At 34.1% G+C, this 9,607-nt stretch overlaps 1 pseudogene; it reads right to left on the minus strand.

Annotated features, from left to right (window-relative positions):
• Positions 1-1,023: 1,023 nt before the first annotated feature.
• On the minus strand, positions 1,024-7,100 carry LOC131155394 (uncharacterized; annotated as a pseudogene).
• Positions 7,101-9,607: the final 2,507 nt, after the last annotated feature.

Genomic DNA, 9,607 nt, shown 5'->3' on the forward strand with positions numbered 1-9,607 from the left:
CAAAGGGACATTGACAACATAACACTCTTCATAAATAGTCAAGGTATAACCTCTAAGAACTATGTGGTTATTGTTATCAAGTAATTCTACAACCCAGTTTAGCCTCTTACAATAACCTCAAGGGCATTGTACCCAAATCTCTTCAGAAACTCCCTAGTTCCTATACTAATAACAATGCCAATATGTTGAATTTTCCTACTTGCTTTTGTATTGCTTTTTCATCTCTTTCTATATCTATAACCTTGAAATGTACAATTTTTTAGTTGTGTTATATACAGATATACGAGTTGAAGTTCTTTTTTTTCCTTTTATGGTTTGCCATGTGGAAATGTCTAGAATTGAATACTAAACTAAACTGTTTCTTTTTCTGTTTCCTTAAATTGAATTTAATGGAGAAAAAATGGACAAACGGATCGAATTTATCATATTCTCCAAATGCAAGGTTGCTATTACTTTCAACTTCTTTATCTTTGGTGATTCTCAATTGGATAGCATTTTTCCAAGCACTCTCTTTGAAAATTCTCAATGGATCTCTTATGACTTTCCGCATATACAAACTTTACATAAGATTCGGGTTTATTTTCTATTCATCACTATTATTGTTGCATTCTATTTTGTTGTTAATGATATGTGTTTAAATGATTTATGCTGCCTGTGTGGTTCGACCAATGCTGTGCTTTCTTCCTCTTGTTTCTTTATTTTTAGTGATCATTTATTTTATTATTTTGAATGGTTTATAGTCGAATTAATTTGTTTCGTTTAATTTTATTGTCTTTTATTTTATTGTTTTAAATGATGCATTGTTGATTTAATTTGTTCTTTTAATTTTATTGTCTTTTATTTTATTATTGCAATAATTCATTGGTGATTTAATTTGTTCCGAAAATTTTGGATTGCAAACATGATTGGCTAAGTTTAATTTGTTAATGATATGTGTTTATTTTTAGCTTGTTGGGTTTATTGTCATTTAAATGTGCATTTGAAAGCATGAATTTCAAACCTTCGATTTGAATTTGGATAAAATTGGACAAATCTTAATATAATTTTATATTTCATCTTATTTAAATTCAATACAAATCCAAACCCAAAATCTTTCCAAACATACGATTCGACTTCCAGATTTCATATGTTACAAGAATCTAATGTTCTTCACACCATGTTCAAACTTTAAGGAGTTGCAGGCTTGCATGCAAGGAATCCATGAGCTTTACGAATTGAAGAGAGTAAATTTAAATTCCAGGGTCTTTTAAAAACTGGACGAGTGTTAACCTCAGTTTATCAATTCAGGCATGATGCTGAGGAACTCCAAATTTATACTAAAAGGGAACCTTTCATCACAGCAACAGCCTTCCCTCGAAGCAGGACTCTCTGGTTCTTCTTGTCAAAATTCAGGTACAATATTCCACTTCTGGGTGATGCCTGAACCAACCAAACAGCATAATTACTATGATGAACATGATGATGATAATGCTGAGAGTGATTGAGACAAAAAAAAATTACCGCATATGCAATGAAATTACACTTTCCCAGCTTTTTGCACCAATAGGTTGCTAAGGCACAATGTGCACTTCCACAAACAGGATCCTGAAGAAGAAAAGCCCAAACATGTATCATGAAAGTGTATTCACAACCTCCATTACAAATTTTAACATCTATTGTCCATAGCTCTTTCCACTTCAGTTCCAAGTTCTATCCTAAACGATTTGTAAGTTAGCCACGAAGAATCTTAGAAGAAAGATTTTGGGTTTTGCTACAGAATACAGCTCTTTAAAACTGCTCAGATCTCATTTTACAGTTGTCAACTCCACTTCAGAGATGTAAGAAATGGCAATCATAACAGTTGTGTTGACGCTGCAAAACAGCTCATATGGTTATTCAAAACTTCAAATTTAGCATAAACCATTTCGGTTCATGGGCTTCGTCTCATACACATAAAGTTTCAAAAAATAATCCATATAACTACTGTCTGAAAGTCCCTCGAAACCTTGTTGCTAGACATGTACCTCGTGAGAAGATGCCATTTACAATAATAGAAATACGTTCCAATTGGCCATGATAGAAATGAAAATCAAACGAAAAGCATTAAAAGAGGGGGGGGGGGGGGGGGTTGAATACAATGAATTCAGGATGCGATCTCCTTCCAAAGACAATTCAAATATTTGAGATCAAATGTCAATATATTACCTCCCTGATGCCATATTTCGGACAGAAAAAGCGACTAAAAAAATCAAATCCGGAGTCCGGGGGCGCAAAGCCTGTTATAATCAACCCCCTTCCTGGGCATCTTTCAATGTCATCAAACTGTGGCTGAAAATCCACAACTGCTTTCCCTGATGAGAGCTCAACCTGGAAGAAACAACTAGCTTCACTCTCTCTAAGTTAAGACTGGAATCCAAAAATCAAGCAAATAGGCTGCATTGCTCAGCCGAAAAAAAAAAAAAGCAAACGGGCTCTATGCCTCCAAAGATTCACATAATTCAGCATTGTTAATGAACTCTTCACATATAATATTTCTTAATGTGATATAAAAATTGAATGACTCCCCTCATTCATTTTTCACATCACAAATATAACCCCTTTTCCAATTAGTAGACAATCAGATAACCAAAACATAGAGATTATTTTCTAAAAATTGTGATGGATGCATCAGAAAATAAAAAGGAGTGGGGGTGGAAATAGCAAATTTAGGTAGAGAAATACAAGGAGATCATCTGTGGTTGTCTTCTTTATATCAATCATGGAAGCACCATTCAAGGCTTTATAAACTGATGAAACCTCAGCAGAATCCTACTCAATGATAGGGACGGCAGGGAAGTCCAATTGGATTGAGAAATGCTCTTGTTTTTCACCATTCTGGCAGTTCGAGGCATCACACTTCCTGATTTCTAGAACCCTTTTCGCAGAGAGAACTCCAGATAATGTCAAGAACTCAATTTTGTTGGAATTAACCAAACCAGATGTGAAAATAGTGTACGCAGCTGCTAATGTTCCATGACCACAAAGGTTAACCTGCAACACAAAATGGATATTTTCATCTCCATGAAAATGGCTCCTTTCCTCTTGCATGTTAGAATCATTTTTTTCCTTGCCTTCAAAAATGTTTACTTGGCGTTAGAATTACTTTTCTTACTCTATTTTTACTTACAAAAGCAAAACGAGAATTTCCAAAGTGCTTTCAAATGCTAAGATTAATAAAACTCATGTTTCCACAAGCATAGAAAATGACGACAACAACAACAACAAAACCAAGCCTTAGTCCCACTAGGTGGGGTCGGCTATATGAATCATCTTCTGCCAATTTATGCGATCATGAACTATTTCTTTTTATAGATTCAAGGATATTAAATTCTTGCTATCTCCTCCCAAGTTATTTTAGGTCTACTCCTACCCCTTCTATTGCCTCCCACAATAACTAAGTCACTCTTCCTCATAGGTACACTATGTGGCCTGCGTTGCAAGTGTCCATACCATCTAAGCCGTCCCTCCCTTATCTTATCTTCTATAGGAGTTACACCTAACTTAACACGAATATGTTCATTCCTTAATTTATCTTTCAATGTTATCCATTCATCCATCTAAGCATTCTCATCTTGGCAACTTTTACTTTTTGGATATTATGTTTCTTCGTCGCCAAACATTCCGATCCATATAGCATAACTGGTCTAATAGCTGTCCTATAAAACTTTCCTTTCAATTTTGAGGGTATTCTACGATCACAGAGCACACTTGAAGCACTTCTCCATTTTACCCAACCTGCTTTAACTCTCTGCATTACATCATCTTCAATTTCTCATTCAGGATGCATAATAGATCCAAGGTATCAAAATCTACAAGTGCTATTTATCTCTTCATCATCAAGTTTAACTTTGTCTCCAATATTTCTCCTATCATTACTAAAATTACATTTCACATATTCTATCTTATTTCTACTCATCCTAAAGCCTCTAGATTCCAAAGCTTCTCTCCATAATTCTAACTCAGCCTCTACTCCGTCCTTAATTTCATCAATTAATACAATATCATCTGCAAACAACATACACCATGGAACCTCTTTTTGAATACTCTTAGTCAATTGGTCCATCACTAAAGCAAAAAGATAAAGACTCAAAGCCGATCCTTGATGTACACCTATGGTGATTGGAAATTCTCTAGTTTCTCTATCTATAGTCCTTACACTAGTCATTACTCCATCGTGCATATCCTTAATGACATCGGTATACCTACTACATACACCCTTTTTTTCTAAAACCCACCACAGAATTTCCCTAGGTATCCTTTCATATGTTTTCTCAAGGTCAATAAATACCATATGCAAGTCTCTCTTCTTTTCCCTAAACTTTTCCATTAATCTTCTTAAAAGATAAATAGCTTCTGTGGTAGATCTCCCAGGCATAAAACCAAATTGATTTTCTAAGACCTTCGTTTCTAACCTTAATCTTTGTTCAACTACCTTTTCTCATAGTTTCATCGTATGACTCATAAGTTTAATTCCACGATAGTTATTACAATTTTGAACATCTCCTTTATTTTTGTATATAGGTATTAAAGTATTTTTCCCCCATTCATCTAGCATATTTTTAGTTTTTACAATTGTATTAAATAAATTAGTTAACCATAAAATTCCGTTATCACCTAAGCATTTTAAAACTTCAAATGGGATGTTATTTGGTCCCATAACTTTCCCATTTTTCATATTTCTTAGTACAAACTTAACTTTGTTAATTCTAATTTTACGAATAAATCTCATATTTTTAGTTTTTTCCCCATTTGAAAACTCTAAATTTAAGCCTTCTAATTGGTTTTCATTAAACAACTTACTAAAGTAACTTTGTCATCTTTCTTTAATGTCTTCGTCCTTAACCAAGACAATATCATTCTCACTTTTTATACATTTTACATTTCCTACGTCCTTACTCTGCCTTTCTCTAACTTTAGTAAGTTTAAATATATCTCTTTCCCCTTCTTTTGTACCTAATCTATCATACAAACTATTAAATGATCTATATTTAACTTCACTAACAGCCTTTTTTTATATTTTTTTCTTGCCTCCTTATATTTTTCAAAGTTATCTCTATTTCTACATTTTTGCCACGCTTTATACCAAATTCTTTTTGTCTTTCTAATTTTTTGTACATCTTTATCTCATCACCAACTCTTTTTGCTATTCGAAAATCTTCTCCTTGATTCACCTAAAATCTCTTTTGCTATCTTTTTAATAGATTTAGCTAATCTATTCCAAAAAGTAATTGTATCTATCCCATCCTCTATGGTCCAATCTCCATCTTTGATCATTTTATCTTTAAATTTTATCATATTTTCTTCTTTTAGGTTCCACCATCTAGTTCTCTTACACTGGTTTAATTTATCCTTCTTTTTCCATTTTTTAATACATATATCTAACACTAAGACTCTATGTTGTATGGTTAGGCTCTCACCTGAAATAACTTTACAATCCTTGCAAGATAAACGATCTACCCCTCTAGTAAAAAAAAAAAATTCTATTTGACTTCTATTTTGTCCACTTTTACAGGTTATTAAGTGTTCTTCTCTCTTCTTAAAGCAAGTATTCATTATATTAAAATCATATAACATAATGAAGTCTAAGATCATCTCCCTAAACTCATTTTTGTCTTCATATCCATATCTTCTATGTATCCTCTCATAATTTTTATTATCTCTTCCAACTTGTCCATTCAGATCTCCTCCTAAAAATATTTTCTCAACCTCTGGTATGCCTTGTATAATACCATCCATATTTTCCCAAAATTGTCTCTTAAGATTTTCTACTAAGCCAACTTGAGGAGCATAAGCACTAATGATATTTATTATCCCTTGTCCTAATACCATCTTGATTTTTATAATTCTATCCCCTATTCTAATTACATCCACAACGCTATCTTTTAAGTTTTGCCTATAATAAAGTTTACTCCATTCTTATGTTTTTCTTTTCCAGTGTACCAAAGTTTAAATCTTGATTTATCAATTTATCTAACTTTCTCCCCCACCCACTTAGTTTCTTCAAAGAAAATTATATTAATTCTTCTTCTGATCATTGTATCCACAATTTCCATGTTTTTACCCGTAAGTGTCCCTATATTCCAAGTTGCTAATCTAATTCTAGTTTCTTGAACTAACGTTTTTACTTGTTCACGTCTAGAATGATGCAGCAACCCTCGCATATTTGACACCATACCCAGGGGCCGACATGGCGCGTCGCTTCGGGGCGACGACCTAGCCCACCCTCCTACACTTTTCGCTACACTCAGGTGGTTCAAATGCAACGTGTCACTCGTAGGTGACGCTCCAGCACACAAGCATAGAAAATACTTCAAGAAAATCTAAAAAACGAGACTAATCCACAAAAAAAAAAATAAAATAAAATAAAATAAAATAAAATCAGAAGCAAATCCATGGTGCCTATTAATCGCAGAATGTATTTACAAAAATAAAATTAAAAAAAATTAAACCATCAGCTCGCGTGGCGGAAGGGAATTTGAGCATTGCAGTTGTAATTGAGACCAAAATAATTTTGTGCTCCCTTGCCGAGAAATGGAAGAAAAGAAGGGGGAGAGAAATTTTTTAAGCTTATTCTGTATATTTTGAGCCCCATCATTCTCAAATAAATTGAAATTTCTTTTTCTTTTTTATACTTTTTTCACAGATCATAAAAGGAAAATCTTTTTCTTTAGCAATCTTTCAGCAGAAAGAAACTAACCTCAGTAACAGGTGTGAACCATCTGAGACGGAACCTAGGGTTTAGAATACAATCGGGCGAGTCACCAGTCTGCGACTCAGAATCAGTGATCCGAGTCAAGTAGCAAGTTTGGGAAACGTTGAACTCGCGCGCCACTGCTAGCAACCAATCATCACCTCTCTCTTCTTCCAAGAAACAAATCGCCGCTGGGTTCCCCTGGAACGCCGAGTCTGTGAACGCATCAACCTGTTCCACGAATCAGTCGAATTCACGAGGCGATTCAATTCAATTTTGAGAGAGAGAGAGTAGTACCACGGTGTACTCAACAGGGTTCATCGGCATCCTTGAGAGAGAGAGAGAGAGAGATGGAACGTACAAACCCTGCGGTAATACGACGCCGTCGCCTTCTATCACGGGGTGCGATGAATGGATAAATATGAGTCGGGTCATTAGTCCCCCAAGGGTAAAAAGGGAAAATAATAAAATTAGCCTAATGATTTGCAATTAGATGTTTATGGAACATAATATTTTGGATTTGTTATAAAATAAAGTATGGTGGCTGTCAATCACATAACTGAAAATCACCTCTCACATGCTCCCTCTTATCAGTTCCCCAACTATTTCCCTCATCTCTCTTATCCCATCTCCCCCATTCCACTTCTCTCTCATCAATTATCATACACTTACCTCCATTATGATAATAAATCCAAATCATCACTGACTACTCCTCAGCTATATAAAGATGAGCTGCGAAGAAGAAATGAGGTAGCGCAAACGCAGAGAAGAATACATGCACAAGATAAACAGAAGTGAACAGAGAGCAGAGCAGAAACTAAAAAAAGAAAGAAAGAAGAGAAAAGAGTGGGATATTTTATAAGGTAAGATAGTGGCAAATTTATACAAACTCAAATACATGTTGTAATTCCTCTTAACATAGTAGATTACTGATATCATCCGCTCATGGAGTAGGTGTAAATCGAACCACGTAAATCCGCTCTCACTATTTTATTTTTTATTTTATTTTTTGCTTATCTTCATTACTTTCTAATTATCCACGTTTATTTATTCTTGTATTATTTTATAACACGTTATCAGCACGATGTTCTACCAAACTGATATATTTATATATATACCGTCTTAATGGACAGTTTTATTTTTGTTTATTAATACCACCTCAATGACTGATTTTATTTCTATACTGTCTAATATATATATTACCAATCTCCAGAAGAGATGGTAAAATAGTCATCATGAAGAGGTTATATATTTAATCTCCCGAAGAGATAAGTCTCCTGAAGAGACAATATATTTAATCTCCATAAGCGATAATAATTGTTTACCTCTTATTGAGGGCATATTTTTAATCTTCCAAAAAAAATATTTATATTACTATTTCTATATTATTTTAGTAAGTATGTTTCGCTTTTCTAAATCACTTTATTATTGTTAATTTATTTAAATGTCGAGCCTAAGCAAAGTTGAGTTTGTTTCCCTTAACATCAAAGGCAACAACTATCTCTCATAGATTCTTGATGTAGAAATCCATTTGAATGCAATGAACTTAGGAAACACAATATTAGATGGAAATACCGCATCCCTACAGGATCGCGCTAAAGTCATGATCTTTATCCGACATCATTTAGAAGAAGAATTAAAAACGGAATACCTACTATTAAAGACTCACTCGTCCTATGGAGAAATTTAAAGGATAGGTTTGACCATTAAAAAATAGTGATTTTACCAAAAAATCAATATGAATGGTTGCACCTAAGGTTGCAAGATTTTAAAACTGTCAGCGAATATAACTTAGTTCTACATAAAATTAGCTCAAAGCTAGAGTTATGTGGAGAAAATATTACTAATGAAGACATGTTAGAAAAAACTTTTACTACTTTGCATCCCACTAATGCGCTCCTGCAGCAACAATATAGGGAAAGGAAATTTACTAAATTTTTCGAACTTATATCATGTCTTCTTATCACTGAACAAAATAACAAGCTTTTGATGAGAAATGACAAACCCCTCCAACAGGTTTGACCCCATTCCATGAAGTGAATGTAACACATCTCGTGGTCGAGGGCGAGGTCGTAGGAATGGTCGTGGGTATGGTCCCGGCCGTGGTCAAAATAATTACCGACATCGAAGTGAGGTAACAAACCCCCAGAAGAGGGATGACCCCCAAAAGAGGGATGACCCCCAAAAGAGGGCAAATGATCAGAATCAGTGACCTAGACACTATGAAATTAAATGTTACAGATGCGGAGGAAAATGTCATTGGTCGCGTACTTTTCGTACTCCCAGACACTTGGTAGATTTATACCAAGCATCCATAAAAGAAAAGGAAAAGAGTAAAGAAATTGAAACAAATTTTGCCGATAATATTATTCTAATGGACTTTGATACTGAACAGTCCAACTTTATGTATCTTGATATTGCTGATTTCCTTGTAAATCCAGATGAAAATAATGATGTAATATTTTAGGACATAGTAACTAACACTACAAAAAAACAGGTTTTTAGTGACGAAAGTATTAGTGACGGTTTTAAAACCGTCACTAATAGTGTTGTATTAGTCACGATTTTTCATATCTGTCACTAATAGTGTAAGCATTAGTGTCGGTTTTAGCAGCCATCACTAATACAAAACTATTAGTGACGGTTTTAAAACCGTCACTAATACTTTCATCACTAAAAACTGCGCGGTAAACAATTTTCGCGCGACTGAAAATTTTTTCAGAAAAATATTAGCGACGATTCTCTGGTATTAGTGACGAATTTCATCCATCATTAAAAGTCACTTATTAGTAGTATGAATATATTAAAAACATTTACTTAATGGTATTAGTGATGGATTGGGATATCCGTCACTAATAATGGTGTATTAGTGACGATTTTGAAACCGTCATTACTAGT

Source organism: Malania oleifera, chromosome 5, assembly GCF_029873635.1.
Source record: "Malania oleifera isolate guangnan ecotype guangnan chromosome 5, ASM2987363v1, whole genome shotgun sequence".
In the NCBI taxonomy this organism is placed as follows: Eukaryota; Viridiplantae; Streptophyta; class Magnoliopsida; order Santalales; family Ximeniaceae; genus Malania; species Malania oleifera.